We start from the raw sequence: 16687 nt of genomic DNA, 5'->3' as shown, positions 1-16687 counted from the left end.
GGGGTTCCCCTGAAAATAATGTCACACCATTGGCACAACAGCTATATATATATATATATTTTAAAATATCCCATTGCCATTCTTGAGCAGCAGTGAGAAACAGTAGTTGGAGAATGGGGGCCTTGGTAATAACACCCAAATTAAACTTGAAATGACTCCTAACCCAGTTGCATGTTCAAGAGAAGCCAGTGTATTTTTCTGATTCAATTTATAAGATATATGATTGCATGGATGATGGTATTAGTAGGGGTCCTGGTTCCTATGCCTGGTGAAGCTACATGTGAAACTGCTGATCTCAGCTAGCAGCCCCATTGTCGGAACTTTTTGGGGATACCAGGGTTTGTGAGTCCATGGGAACAGCTGGAAGAGAGTTAATCTCTGCATAAAACATTTATCCTTCATGTGGACTGAAAGAGCACCAGGAAAACTCCTACTTCATTTTGGAATTGGCATTTATTTGTACCCCAGCTGGAGCAGGGTTTCATTCTGTGGGTGAAGAAATTTGCATTTATAAGAACATAAAAGAAGCCATGTTGGATCAGGCCAATGGCCCATCAAGTCCAACACTCTGTGTCACACAGTGGCCAATATATGTGTATACACACACACACACTTATACATACATATACACAAACACACATATAAGGGTTCGACATTGTATGCCTTGTATGAATTTTGTATGCAATGATTTGAGAATAACACTGACAGACACTTGTTTATAAACTTTATTCTCAGTAGTGATTTTGGCAGTGAGATTTTGTACTTCCAACATACACACGCATCTTCTCTTGACAGGACTTTTATTATTAAATTAAATTTGAGGAATATAGCATATATGTGTGTGCGCGTATATATATATTTGTGTAAATCAGTCCTTTTGAAATGATGGTGCATTATCTGCCATTTTGCTCAAGGAAGCCCAAGTAAACAGGCAAATCTGTTCAGGAGTCTGGAGTATGTATGTGTATGTTATATTTGGCTTAAACAGGACTATTCAGCATCTTTACTGCTGAGGACTATTGAACTCTGAACACACATCTGGGATCAGAATAGCTTGACTATCTTTATACTGACAAAACTGAAAGTAAAGCCTTTTGAGGTACAGAGCATGAAGTCCTGCAATTTGGTGCCAAGATTTCCTTCCTTCCTCCTCAATGTGCATTAAGTTTGAATGAGGATGATGGAAAGAAACTGGCCAGACATAAGGCGTAGATTGAAAGGGAAAATGTGGCCTCTTCTAATTCAGTCACATTAACTGGGCATATTCTGGGGTCAGTCTGGAAGAAAAAAAAAATTAAAACAATTTCTCATCTAAAGATCAGCACACAGATACGGCCAAACAACACAGATATGATCAAATAACTCCAGTGAGCTCATCCATGGGTAGTTTGCCAACAAATACCTCTGTGTCATCATTAATACATCCTCATATTTGTTGGAAAAGGCAATGTCTGGTGTACAAAGAAGAAGAGAAGACCCTGCAGGGGCAGCAACAAGACAATTAGGATAGTGAGGTCAGCACCTCTCCTTTTAAAAGCCATTCTTTGACTCTAGATTGCTACTCTCAGGGCAATTCCCCCCTTCTCAGATGTGTCACACTTAGTCTTACCCTCTCTTCAGCTAAAAATGTAGCTAGGAACCTACCTCTGTCTCCTCTTTCCTATCAAGTATGTTAATTCCTAAGTAAACCTTTATCTACTCTTTACTCAGGTTGTGTGCTGTTGCTGTGTTACTCTGTTTACAGTTCCCATGTTAGTATGCCCATTACTTCACTAAGAATTGAGGATCATATTGGGAATGGTTAACTGCCATGGCCTCTGTTTTGAACTGGTTGCTAATCCCAAGATCTGTTCCTCTTCTATACTGCTGGGACACACCTGTCCTTGCCACCTGTTTGTTTCCAAGTGAGAAAGAAGCAATTTTCTCTTTTTTTGTACCTCAGCTGTTTGGTCTATGATTGGAGACAAAATCCTTCCCTAGGAGTATTTTCTTTTTTTCCCCTGTGTCAATACCACCAAAGGACTTAAAGCCTCTATCTAGCACACAAAATGTGCTCATAGATTTCCTTCACCAGTGTTAAATTATCTGGATCCTAGGACTGATAGTTGTGATATGTCAAGGGTTCAGCCATATGAAGGACACACCAAAGAAAACATGAATATAGAATCATAGAGTTGGAAGGGATCGCCAGAGTCATCTTGTCCAGCCCCCTGCACAATGCAGGAAATTCTCAAATACTTCCCCCTAAGTGCACAGGATCCACATTGCTGTCAGATGGCCATCTAGCCTTTGCTTAAAAACCTCCAAGTAGAGCCCACCACCTCCCAAGGAAGTCTATTCCACTGAGGAACTGCTGTAACTGTCAAGAAGTTCTTCCTAATGTTGAGCCAGAATCTCTTGATGTAATTTCAACACATTGGTACTGGTCTTACCTTCTGGGGCCCCAGAAAACAATTCTACACCATCCTCTATATCAGGGGTGGCCAAAGATAGCTCTCCAGATGTTTTTTGCCTACAACTCCCATCAGCCCCAGTCATCATGGCCAACGGCTGGAGCTGATGGGAGTTGTAGGCAAAAAACATCTGGAGAGCTACTGTTGGCCACCCCTGTTCTATATGACAGCCCTTCAAGTACTTGAAGATGATGATCATATCACCTCTCAGCCGCCTCCTCTCTAGGCTAAACATGCCCAGCTCACTCAACCTTTCTTCATAGGAGTTGGTCTTCAGCCCCATCACCATCTTTGTTGTTTTCCATTGGACCCATTCCAGCTTGTCTATATCCTTAAAATGTGGTGCCCAAAACTGAACACAAAACTCCAGGTGAAGTCTTACCAGAACAGAGTAAAGCGATATCATCACTTCACATAATCTAGACACTATACTTCTGTTGATACATCCCAAAATTACATTTGCCTTTTTAGCCACCACATCACACTGTTGACTCATGTTCAGCATATGGTCCACTAAGACCTCTAGATCGTTTTCACACATACTACTGCCAAGACAAGTCTCCCCCATCCTATAAATGTGCATTGGATTTTCCCTACCTAAATGCAGAACCTTACATTTATCCCTGTTAAAATTAATTTTATTAGTTACAGCACAGTTTTCCAGTCTGTCAAGATCATTCTGAATCTTGTTTCTGTGTTCTACTGCATTTGCAACCCCTCCAAATTTAGTATCATCTGCAAACTTAACATTCCCTCTATTCCTTCATCCAAATCATTTATAAAGATGTTGAACAAAACAGTCCCCAGGACAGATCCCTTAGGTATTCCACTTGTCACTCCTCTCCAAGAATGAGGAACCATTCACGAGCACTCTTTGGGTGTAATCTGTCAGCCAGTTATCCACCTAATGGTAACAGGATCCAAACCACATTTTACCAACTTATCAACAAGGACAGTATGTGGAACCTTATCAAAAACCTTACTGAAATCAAGATAAACGATGTCTACAGCATTCCCTTGATCCATCAAGGTAGTCACTTTCTCAAAAAAAGAGATCAGGTTAGTCTGACATGGCTTGTTCTTGAGAAACCCATGCTGGCTCTTAGCAATCATAGCCATACTTTCTAAATGTTCCAGGACTGACTGACCGACTGATGATTTGCTCTAAAACTTTTCCACGTACAGACATCAAGCTGACGGGTCTGTAGTTACCCAGATCCTCCTTTTCCCCTTTGTCATAGGTGGAAGGAAAAGTAGGAATTCAGCAGTTCTGCCGTCTCTTCATCACCTGTTAAAAGTTTACTTTCCTGCCCTTGCAGCAGGCCTACAATGTCCTTGCTCTTTTTCTTACTCTGAACATAAGAAAAGAACCCTTTTTGTTGATTTTTGCACCTTTGGCTAACGTAAGCTCATACTGAGCTTTAGCTTTTCTAACTTTTTCTCTAAAGTCCTGGTGATTGGTTTATATTCATCCTTGGTTACAAAACCCTCCTTCCATTTCCTAAATGAGTCTTCTTTATTTCTCAGGTCTTTAGAGAGCTGTTTACAGAGCCACCTCAGCTTCTTTAGGCTTCTCCCATTTTTTTTCTTCTCATAAGAATCATCTATGATTTTGCTTTCAATATTTTGTTTTTAAGAAACTCCCAGCCTTCTTGAATCCCCTTCATCTTAAGTATTTCTGACCATGGGATTTTACCCAGCATAGTTCTAAGTTTGTCAAAATTTGCCTTTCTGAAGAAGAATTGCAGATTTATACCCCGCCCTTCTCTCTGAATCAGACACTCAAAGCGGTTTATAATCTTCTCCCACCACAACAGACACCCTGTGAGTGGGTGGGGCTGAGAGGGCTCTCAAAGCAGCTGCCCTTTCAAGGACAACCTCTGCCAGAGCTATGGCTAACCCAAGGCCATTCCAGCAGCTGCAAGTGGAGGAGTGGGGATTCAAACCTGGTTCTCCCAGATAAGAGTCCACACCCTTAACCACTACACCAAACTAACTTTCTTGTCTGAAGTCCAGGCTATACACATGACCTACGTACAGCTTTTCCCTTCCGTAAGACTGTAAATTCAAAAATCACATGGTCACTACCTCTTAGGGTGCCCACTATCTCCGCTCATCAACTAATTCTTCCTTGTTGAGTGGAAAAGATTCATTCCAGAGTGATGCACTGGTATCCTCTCCTCTCCAGAAATTTTAGTTCAAACTGGTAGTTGCAATTTGTTTTGAATAGCTGATGTTGCTTTTTGTTGAGAAAAAAGACATAGTAATTGTAATTTAGAGACATAGCTTTATAAGGAACATAGAGGACAGGAGTTTACAGAAGATTCCTGCTGGCTAGGAGGGTAGAGCTACAGCAGTAAGCGCTAGAAAGCATTCATGGAAGTTACAGCAATACTGTTTGTTTTGCAACAGCCTGACTCCTTCAGGATATACATAGAGACATCTTGTTCTGTTTCATCCTCAATTACCCGCAGTTTCCTATCAGAAGAGGACAGTGACCTCACTAATAGGTTCACACGTGCCTGTATTTCCTTCACAGGAATCTTTCCTGGTTGCTAGGAAGAGTGTTTGACCTGCAGCAAAACATCTACTGCAAACATGGATTTTTTGGGAGAGTAGAACATAACCAAATTATATTTTTATAGCTTTAGCAGCTTCCACTGTCTTCACAGTAACAGCAATAGACATTCAAGAAATGTGTAGGTGCCATCAAGTCACTTACAACTTAATCTCATCTCTCAGCTGTGACCATTCTGCCTTGAATGACTCACCTGAGAGTTTAGATGCCTTACGGTATTGCTCTCAACTTCCTTGAGACATGCAAACCCCCTACATGTTAAGGTGTGAGTCCAAGAAATACAGTCCTGTAATATCTTATCCCACCACGAGGTGGCACATAATACTTGTCAGCATAATTATTTGTTTTAAAATATTATCAGATTTCCATTTTCCTTCTACTTTACAGTACTGAATTTCTTATAATCCTGAGAATGGAGAGGAAACCACAAAGAAAAATCCAATAAGATTAGGAAGTATGTAATATATGCTGTGTGAAGTCTTCTTTTCCCCATAATAACAAATATCCTTGTAATAATCCCATTTGTTCCAGTGCTTTCTTAAATCTCTGATTCAAGTATATGCCCACAGATTAAAATGTCAATAATTCAAACCTTGATGCCTTCAAGGTCTTGACAATTCATTGTATGGGTCTATGATAGATCTCTTATACAAACCTTAATCTGAATGAAAGTCTGAGAAAGCAATACCTCCGAAATGGAATGTTAAATGTATAAGACTGCGCACTTTATATAAATGTATCTCCCAACCTCCCCCCCTGCCACCACCACCAAGAAGGCATTGAGTGTGGAAAAATACTTGGCTTCAGTCACCTTCCTGTCCCTTCCTTTGCTGGAAAGGGGAAATGTTCTCTTCTGATATATTTATTTAGTTGCTTTGGGTCAACACATAAGCATAGTGTTCTACCTTTCTCCCCTACAATTACTACTGTGTGTACCCATTTTGTGGGCTCTTCTATTTTTTCTATTGTATCCAGTGCTACAGTGCAATCTAGTTCTTCCAACGTCTGTTTTCAAGTCAGAGGCATATATCTAGATGCATGTATTGTGTGATGGTTTAGTTCAACCAGCTCTGTCTTGCATTGTGTAGATTATTTCCCTAGCCATTGAAAGTAATTATAGGCAACATATTATTTATGGGCATATCCTGCCCTTCCAAGGATTTTTTTTAAAAAATGAAACCCCTTGTTTGGCAAGTTGTTGTTCCAGAGTAAATATTCTGCAACCACGTAAAATTACAAAGGTAACCTTTTCCAGTGTTTTATTGACTTCAACATCCAATTCACAAACTCTTTTAGTAGGGATAATATCACCACAGTATGCCCTGAGTTTTACTTGTTTGCCTTCAATTGCCTCAGGTTTCTTGTTCAGTGCCTCTATTGTGCATTCAAGAATTTTATTTTTATTTATTTGATTTGATTTTTAGCCTGCCCTTCCCATAGAACAGGTTCAGGGTGGGTTACATCATAAATACAATCAACACAAAAACAATTAAAATATATAACATCTAAAATTACAGAATAATAATGAAGACTAAAATGGAAAATTCTCTCACAAACATGGCCTATCGTCCAGGTCCAGTAGGTCCTACAGCATGGAATGAAAGGGGGGAGACTGATAGCAAGTGACTTCCACTGCCTCAGCTGAAAGCCTGGCAAAAGAGCTCTGTTTTACAGGCCCTGCAGAACTGAAATAAATCCCACAGGGCCCGGATGTTTCAGGGGAGGGGGGAGCGCTGAATTCTAAGCAATGAATTCACCACTTGGGTTTCATTCACATTCCCACTATGATGATGTCACTTCTGAGTGACATAATCACATTGGGGATGTCCCCACTCCCTCCAGGAAAGCCTCCCAGAGTCTCAAAGCTCCCATAAACTCAAGCAAGTGTCTGTTTTCCCCCTCAGAGGCAGGACAGCCTTCTGTCCACCATTGATGGGATAAAAAAGAAGAAGAAGAAGAAGACACCCTGTGAGGTAGGTGGGGCTGAGAGAGCTCTCACAGAAACTGCCCTTTCAAGGACAGCTCTCTGAGAGCTGTGACTAACACAAGGCCATTCCAGCAGCTGCAAGTGGAGGAGTGGGGAATGAAACCCAGTTCTCGCAGATAAGAGTCTGCACATTTAACCACTACATCAAACTGGCTCTCTAAACAAATAAATAGTACTGGAAGTCATGTGACTTTTGAATAGTAAGTCAGGAGCTGGAGAGTCATGGGGGAGTCCTTTCCACCACTAAGTGACCAGACCAGACCAGACCACTGCTCCTCTGACCGAAGCACCATTTCTCTGTGATTGCTTGCTAGCAGTATGGACCTTCCAAAAAGCAGTAGAGATGGCAGGGCTATAGGGATTTTCAACCCCCAAGGTGCAGATCTGCCAACCAATACAGGGGTTCTGATTCATGGGTTGTACGGCACTTCTATAGGGAATGGAGATCCAACAGGTGGACCTCTGTGACCCCCCTCGGGGGGGGGGGGGGTCCTGACTACTGTGTTAAAGAATGTCTTGTGAAAGTGTCACTTGAGTGAATAGGGGAACAGAGTTGGTACCACAGGTTTGTTGCAGGGGCCAAGTCCTTAAATGTGTTATCTCCTCTGAGCTGTTAATTGTTACCTTCACAAAGATTGACTTTCCAGCAAATACCATGGGAAGTCTCCCATGACCCCCTTTTCTGCAAAACCACCCTGCCCCCGGACCCTGGGTTATCTCTGCAGCTCTGTTTTTGTTTTTAGCCTGAATAGTTCTCTACTCCCTGTTTTTATCCTTGACACTGTACTGTTATTCTGTTTCATACTCCTTTTTAGTAAGTAAATCATGCCAATCTCTGCTCATTAGGAAAAAAATCATTCCTTCAGTCATTCCCGTTGCTCTGCTTTGTATCTGCTCCAATTTAGATTAGTTCTGCTTGAACAAAGCTACAAAAAAAAAAAAAGACACTTCTATCTCTAGGCTTGTGAGCCTGATTAACGTGTCACAAGTGCAAACTGGTCTGCTTGTGATCTCAACTCCTTGGTTGCTGGTCTAAAATGGTCAGAGATACTTTGCCTCAAGCCTTTGCACTGTGTGGACTTTATATGGTATTTCATATTTATCTGCCAGGGTTGTGGGCATGGTTTTTGAGAGTATAGTTGATGCTCTGAGCATATGCTCAACCCTAAGAAAAATGCCAGGCTGTGTTACGTAAAAAAGAAGCAGTTTGTACTTTATAAATATGCTCTTTTGTGCTTCACTGTCTTCTTTGTACTTCTGTCTTTTCACTTTTCCCTGTTTGTTTTGGGGTTTTTTGTAGGCAGGGGTGTTTAAGTGCAATGCATGGGGCCTTGTGTAAGCATATGCATGCTCCGTCTATGCTGCCTTAAGCATATGCGTGCTTGTTCTGTGAAGCAGCTGTTTTTCATTGCACTGATGACAGACATGTTGTGCAGTCACATCTGTGCTCATTACTGTTGCTAGGCAAATGCATATAGTTACATTAGGTGACTCGCCACCACCTGGTTTGCATTCAGATGTAGTATCTTGATGCTCCATTCTGGTCTATATAGTGTTGTTAGCCAAAGGATGCTAACTAATTCACATAAGGGCAAATGAGACTACAGTGGGAAAATAGTCTCAGGTTGGCAGACTGGCACTGACAGGCTTTGCAGCCTTTACGCTTCAATGGTGATCTTCATTTCTTTCATTTGCAAGAAACCTAGGTGAGTTCACATATATTGCATATCCATTGATTGCTCAGCATTGGAAGACTCGCTGGGAATACATGAATAGAATCCACTGAAAAGGACTCCTCTGAGGTGATTTAAATTTTTTAACTGTTCTTTTTTCTGTTCTATCTGTCATTATCAGTTGATGCTGTATTCACTGAGTGATGAACAAGGCTGGAACATTTGGACTGTATTTTCTTCCACTTGCCTAATATTCAGGGCTTTTTTTGAGCAGGAATGCAGTTCCGGCTGGCTTGGCACCAGGGTGTGTGGCCTTATATGCAAGTGAGTTCCTGCTGGGCTTTTTCTGCAAAAAGCCCTCTGTGAAACAATGGTGATGTCAGAGAGTGTGGCCTAATATGCAAATGAGTTCTGCTGGGCTTTTTCTACAAAACAGCTCTATGTGAAACAATGGTGATGTAAGGTAGCCTCTTGGTTACTACAGGTTATAGCAATAAGAAATATACTTAAGGCAAGAGACAGTCTTGACAGTGTGGCTTAATATGCAAATGAGTTCCTGCTGGGCTTTTTCTACAAAAAAGCACTGCTAATACTTACTGTCTTTTCTTATGGTCATCTTCTGTATCCTATTCCTGTGATGCTTAGCAATTCATTGAATCATTTGTATTCATATCAGTGCTTTGCCATACATATTCAAAAGGCTTGTCTGGCCTTCCACACAATTCCTTATTGCCTATGATAGTGTCTTTTACCATCTGACTGACCAAATGACATACATCCCCCCTTCCAGTACATATTAGATAAATAATTACCTTTGATATGTTTTACTGTCAGCCATACCGCATCATCCAGTAAAGCCTCTGCCACTGTTGAGTTTTTGAAGTAGCTCAAGATACTTGATTGCATGGAATCTGTAGCAATTTTTGGTCCAGTTTCTATGAGTAAGGAGAAACTTGGCTGAGATTAAAACCTTTCACTGAGGCAGGTTGAGGATTAGAAGATCCCAGAAGAAATGAAAGCTCAGGAAAATAGAGACTAGAGGTTAAGAAGGCTAATCAATAATTCAGAACATAAAATGGACTAAGAAAGAAGAAATGAAAAAAGACAAGTATACAAGAGTCTTGAGAAAATGAACAGAGGAGAGAGGAAATTCATGGTAGAAGGGGCTATTCTGAACTGTAGTCTGAAAAACTTTCACAGCATTTAAATTGAAAGGGCTGTAGGCTACGGGCTGAGAAAAAGACCAGGGCCTAGGAAACAGGTCAGACAAAGGTAGCTAAAGGAAATGGGTCCAAAACCCCCAGCAACCTGAGGAAATAATGAGAACCACATGAAGCTGAAGAGGTCATAGAGAAAACCAGAGCCAATACCAGGCTTTTTGACTAAGAGCTCTCCCAGTGGAGAATGTAACTACTATGTCATGAACATTATAGAGGCTGAAAGGCTCTAGGTAAAGAAGCCTTTAAAAAATATTTTGCGCTTGATAAATAGTCATGTGAACTTTAATGCAAAGTCTTGAATGCTTACATGTGCATCTCTTGATAAAGATATCTATCAAAACTGGAAGTATGATTATCAAAATTCTGTTGAGAACTTACCTTTATGCACATTTGGAGAATTCATATTCATACAATTTTGAGTGTTGAACATTGCTCACATTTTCCTTGGAAGCCTGGAATTGTATTGCTATTTGATGCTTTGGTATGTGGTTACTTTTGTATTTATTGGCATTTGTATTTATTGGCAAGTGTGTGTAATATACCATCCTGTCTTTTTTGCCATATAGATTGATCACTTTCTTATACTACTTGTGTTTTGTGTGTTTTTCAAGTGCTTGTGTATTTATGTACATTTTCATTGAGTAAGGGAGATATCTGGTGTTTTCTGGTTGCTTAGGCTTTCTCCCCATCCCTGACCTTTCCTGTCTTCTGACATATTTCAAATAGAACAAAGAGAAAAAAAAAACGAGACTTAGGAAAGAGGGTCCCCATCAGTGGTGGGATTCAAATAAATTAACAACAGGTTCTATGTCCTAATGACCATTTTAACTATATCAAAAGATATACCGAAAGGTAGTTTAATAATTCACGCATTAAATACTGCAATAAGAACAGTGAAAGAGGTAAAGACAACTAGATTATGTTTAAAGAAAGATTTATTTAAGATATTTCCATATTGGGAGTTCTGGCCCTCACATTTAAAGGGATGGCACACCTTTTCAATGCCTTCCTTTCATAGGAAATAATGAAGGATAAGGGCACCTTCTTTTGGGGCTTATAGAATTGGACCCCCTGGTCCAGTCTTTTTGAAACTGGGAGGGTATTTTGGGGAGAGGCACTACCGTCCTCCATTGCGAAGACTGCCCATTTATACTCACTCTCTGTTTACTATTACTCAGCCAGTTTTTGATCCACAAGAGGACCTGTCCTTTTACTCCATGACTCTCAAGCTTTCTAAGGAGCCTTTGATGAGGAACTTTATCAAAAGCTTTCTGGAAGTCAAGGTAAACAACATCTATTGGGTCCCCTTTGTCCACCCCTTCAAAGAACTGTAACAGGTTAGTGAGGCAAGATCTTCCCTTACAGAACCCATCCTGAGTCTTCCTCAATAACCCGTGTTCATCAGTGTGCCTGCTCATTCTGTCCTTGATAATGGTTTCTAACAACTTTCCCGGTATTGAAGTCAGACTGACTGGCCTGTAATTTCCCGGAAATCCTCTGGAACCCTTTTTAAAGATGGGGGTGACATTTGCTACCTTCCAGTTTTCAGGAACGGAGGCAGATTTCAATGAAAGATTACATATTTTTGTCAGAAGATCAACAAGTTCAACTTTGAGTTCTTTCAGAACTCTCGGATGTATGCCATCCGGACCTGGTGACTTATTAGTTTTTAATTTGTCTATCAGTTGTAGAACCTCCTCTCTTGTCACCTCAATCTGACTCAGGTCTTTCAACACCCCTTCCAAAATTAGTGGTTCTGGAGCGGGCAAACACTTCTCATCTTCCACAGTGAAGGCAAAAAATGCATTCAACTTCTTAGCCATTTCCCTACCCCTGATGTAGCCCATCTTTGTATTCAGGTACTCATGATGTTATACATGGTTTACTAGCCTTCCCCTTTAAATCTGCACAACCTTGTGCAGTAGGTGGGGCTGACAGACACAGCACCATCCTTAGGAGATCTAACTCAGACTCTCACGCAGGTCTATGCAACTGGGCTGCATAGGGAAATGGCTTTAGGATTGCACTGATAGTGACTGATTGAAATCAGCCTGTGAGTTTTGCAGGAATCTGACCTTCAGTCTTCCCAGTCCAGAATTCTGATTGCAACAAATCTTGGCTTCTTCTTCTGGCCAATTAAATAAAACACGATTGCTCCTAACTTTGAACAATTTGAACAATTGCTTTGAACAATTTTGAGGAAGAGAAGAAGAAGAAAAAGAAGACCATAGATTTATACCCCACTCTTCTCTCTGAATCAGTCTCAGAGTGGCTTACAATTTCCATTATCTTCTTCCCCCACAACTGACTCCCTGTGAGGTAGGTGGAGCTGAGAGAGCTCTTCCACAAGCTGCTCTTTCAAAGACAACCTCTGCAAGAACTATAGCTGATCCAAGGCCATTCCAGCAGCTGCAAGTGGAGGAGTGGGGAATAAAACCCAGTTCTTCCAGACAAGAGTCCGCACACTTCACCACCACAACAAACTGGCTCTTGATAGAAAGGATAAACAGGATAGAAACCTGGTAAACTAGTCACTAACTGCTATTAATACACCTATGTCCTTAGTAATGTTTGATTTTTTCCCTCTTCAGTGTTGGATCCAACCATTTTCTCGCCATAAATACCAACAACTGTCCATAACAATATAATTCCCAGGGTCCTGGGTGGGACGTGCCAAAAAAGTACCTTTTCAGGTTCAGGTATATTGGACTGGGAATATATTGGTAATTCCAATATTCCTGAATTCCAGATACCTGTATGGTAATTGGATTTGGAGGGTTCCCCCCCCCCCCATTTCCAGTTTTTTCAGGACCATTATTCTGAATGGGGAATGGCTGGGGAAATGGAACAGTTGTTTTGAAAGATTTCCAGGTGGCCGGGGGAGTTGTTTTTAGAAGAAGAAGAAGAAGAAGATATTGGATTTATATCCCGCCCTCCACTCAGAAGAGTCTCAGAGGGGCTCACAATCTCCTTTCCCTTCCTCCCCCACAAAAAACACCCTGTGAGGTGGGTGGGGCTGGAGAGGGCTCTCCCAGCAGCTGCCCTTTCAAGGACAACCTCTGCCAGAGCTATGGCTGACCGAAGACCATTTCAGCAGGTGCAAGTGGAGGAGTGGGGAATCAAACCCGGTTCTCTCAGATAAGAGTCCGCACACTTAACCACTACACCAAACTGGCTTTTAGAGGCACAAGCACCACAATCGCAGGGAAGCTGCTGGTGCCTGTCCTTTCAATCAGTGGCTCCCAACCTTTTTGGCACCAGGGACCAGTTTTGTAGCAGACAATTTTTCCACGGACTGTGGGGGGTGGTGCAGGGGTTCTTGCTGCCCCAGGCCACCCTGCTCCCATGTCCCTGCCCCCATGGGGGTCTTTAAATACGGGGGAGACTGGGGCTGCTTCTGGCCACCTCCCCTGGAAGGGGAGGCAGCCTCAGAGCGAGGCCACACTGCCTCTTTCGTCCACCACCGTCTTTGGAGTGAGGCTGTGTGGGTGGGCAAAAGGGGTGGTGGAGCAAGCCTGCTCTCCTCTATGCCTGGGAAGCAGGGCTTGAAGGAGAGCACACGCCGCTGATTCATCCCACCGCTCTCAGCTTCCCAGATCTGTGACCCAGGAAGCCAAGAGTGCTGTCCCTGTGCAGCCTGGATGCTAACACACCACGGACCGGGACCGGTCCATGGCCTGGGGGTTGGGGACCCCTGCTTTAAATAACCCCCAAGTTTCAAGTCGATTGGACCAAGGAGTGAGTCCAATTTTATGGGCCTCTGAACATTATTTCCAGTGGAAGGGGGGACAGAAAACCCTGCAAGCTGCTTCCAGGGCAAACCGCCCCCCCCCATGTCTGCAAGTAGGAATCACTGACAGACAGCGAGTTCAGCAGAACTTCTACAGAACTCAGTAATCTCAGAGGAACCACAAGCCAATGTGTCAAGCCAGAGAACCAAAATCAAACCAGAGAATCTTGCAGTGGAACCTGAAGCAGGGTGGGGGTGGGAGGTTCAAGCCTGTTACAACCAGTGTACAGACTGCTATGGAAGTGTCAAACTCATTTTGTTATGAGGGCCGAATCTGACATAAAAGAGACCTTGTCTGGCTGGGCCATGTCAGGCTGGGCCATGTGTGTTCCTATTTAAAGATTAGGTAGCAAAGATACAAACTTTATAAAGGACACAAACACAAATATATTTCCTAAAAAACTTAAAACATGCTAAAAGCATTAGCACTTGTTGGTCTTAAAGGTGCTTTCTTTGTATTTCTCCCACGGGATCCAGGGAACTGGGCAAAGGAAGCTCTGGCTCTGTCCTTCCTTCCCCAGGGGACTGGGGGGGGGGGAGCCTCAGCAAAGAGAAGGAAGAGAGGCTTCACTCAGTATCTCTGCTGTGCGATTGAGGGAGCCTGGCAAAGCAAGCTATTCCTCCTCCTTCCTCCCCAAGGGAGGAGCCTCAGCCAATAGAGAAAATAGAAGTTTTGCTCTGCAGTTCCTGTGCAATTGAGGGAGCCTTGCAAAGCAAGCAGTTATACAGAAAGGAGAAAGAAGGAAGCAGATGACAGTCAGTTGCTCAGGGGCCTGATAGGAGCCCTCCGAGGGCCTGATTCGGCCCCCAGGTCAGATGTTTGACACCCCGGCTTTGCAGAACGAAGTGTCACTCTGGCAATGTGAGCTTAAAAGGCTGGCCTCCCTAAAAAAGCAGTGTGCCAACCAAAGCTGGTTATACAAGCTTGAGCAAACACGGGTGGAGGACTCACATGTCCAGGCAGAGGGTTTTTTTTACCATCACCTGAAAGCTACTACAGTTGGGGCACCCAAACGCATGCCACAGAACCCATCTGAACAGATCAACCGTTGGCTGGGGAAAAGCCCGGCTATCAAGCCTTATTTTGCATACATGGCAACACGCTCCAATATTTATCTCTCTGCAAAAAGAAAAATCTGTCACCTAATTTGACTGCCATTTGCAAAAAAACCAAACAAGCCCGATGCCCCCACAAGCGTTTGCAGCCCACAGACCTTCGCCTACTCATCCTTCCAGGAATGAAAGTGGGCGGGGCTTCCTGACTCCGCGAGCGAGTGAGCGGAGCCCTTCTTTGCCGAGGGGCATACCGGGTCTGGTAGTCTTTCGAGCCTCCCGCCTGCTGCGCTACCGAGCGCAAGGACTATGAGTCTCAGAAGGCGCCGCGGTGGTTAGCTTGAGCTGCTTTTTCCTCAGCGCCTGGGTTTTAATCACACGTGGGAGTGGTGAAGCTGGAAGGGGCTGGAGGGAGTGAGACGCAATTCCTGGCAGGGTGCGCGTCTACTTGTTCGCTTGGGCTTTTTTGCAGTCTGGTGGGGAAAAGAAACTGGTGAGTTTTAGGCACTTAGAGGGGAAAGTCCCCATTGATCCGAGGGTGCCCGACCAACAAACGGTTCTATAGAACCGATAGCGCATTAGGTAACGGTTCCATAGAACTGGTGCGAACCTGCTGAATCCCACCACTGGTCCCCATCCCTTAGAGCAGATTCACACAGTACAAAACCCATTTCCCCTCTTTGCAGACTTTCAACAAGCATTTCCTGGGAGTTCCCAACTAGGAATTTAAATCATGGACATGCACAGGCCCAATTTAGACCTGGCTGGACCATAGCATCTGAAGTCAGTAGGGTTGCCAGGTCTATGTTGGAAACTACCCAGAGACTTTGGGGATGGACCCAGGAGGAGGGGTTTGGGGAGGGGCTTCAGCATGAAGAGGAGACAGCTAGAGGAACAGAAAGTTTATTTACTTCATTTATACCTCAGCTTTATCCCCAGTGGGAGAAACACGTGTGAAATATTTCTCGGAGCTATACCTCTCAAAATTAATATGGGGGGAAACATAGGGTTGCCAGGTTCATGTTGGAAAATACCTGGAAACTTTGGGGGTGGATCAGGAGATGATGGGGTTTGGGAAGGGAGGGGCCTCAGTATGGCACAATGTCATAGAGTTCACCCTTCAAAGCAGCCATTTTCTCCAGGGGAGCTGATCTCTGTCAGCTGGAGATCAGTTGTAAAAGTGGTTCTCCAGGCCCCACCTGGAGACTGGCAACCCTAGAAGTCATAAGGCTTTAGCCTTCTCCTTACTTGCTGCAGTTCAGATCTAAATCAGCGCCATGCATACATCTGACTCAAAGTCCTCATGGTCACCACATGGACCTTCAATCATGTCAACAGCTCTTAGAGACAGGGATATGTTGTAAACAAAGCCCTAGCTATTCCAAATAGTTTTAAGTCTTTTTTCAAACATCTGTGCAAAAGGAGAAAGAAAAGCAAGCCACGTATATAACATTTTAAATATGGCCAAGTTAGAAAACTATATAATCACTATGAAGCCCATGTTCCTGACATTTTTTTCACCTATTCCTCAATTTCTTGAGGGCAGGGGACTAGGACCAAGAGCAGGGGTTTACCCACCATGGACAGGCAAGTGGCAAGTTATTGGGATGACTTTCAGTGGGTATAGCTCACTTTCTTAACTTTCATCACGACTTCCACTGGTGAAATTACTTCAGTCTTCACACGATGCAATAAAATCTGGTTTGATACAATACTTACATTAAGAAAGTGAAAAAAAGGCAACATGCTAGAAAAGTTCTTGAAGAACTAATAGTTTTCCTTTTAATTATTTGGTATATATTTGTTCCACCCTTCCTGCAAGGAGCTCTGGGTGGCATGCTTGGCTCTCCTGCTTTGCCTCCTATAATCCTATGAAATAGGTAAGGCTAAGAGAGAGTCGCTGACCCAACATCATCCAGTGAACGCCACAGCT

General features: G+C 43.0%; 1 protein-coding gene across 1 annotated transcript in view; it reads right to left on the bottom strand.

Annotated features, from left to right (window-relative positions):
- Positions 1 to 16687, bottom strand: part of TMEM192 (transmembrane protein 192) — a 488151-nt gene that overhangs the window by 118911 nt on the left and 352553 nt on the right. The window lies entirely within an intron of this gene.

Source organism: Heteronotia binoei, chromosome 9 (assembly GCF_032191835.1).
Source record: "Heteronotia binoei isolate CCM8104 ecotype False Entrance Well chromosome 9, APGP_CSIRO_Hbin_v1, whole genome shotgun sequence".
In the NCBI taxonomy this organism is placed as follows: Eukaryota; Metazoa; Chordata; class Lepidosauria; order Squamata; family Gekkonidae; genus Heteronotia; species Heteronotia binoei.
The sequence above is the reverse complement of the archived record's forward strand: the minus strand, read 5'-3'. Positions and strand labels throughout refer to the sequence as shown.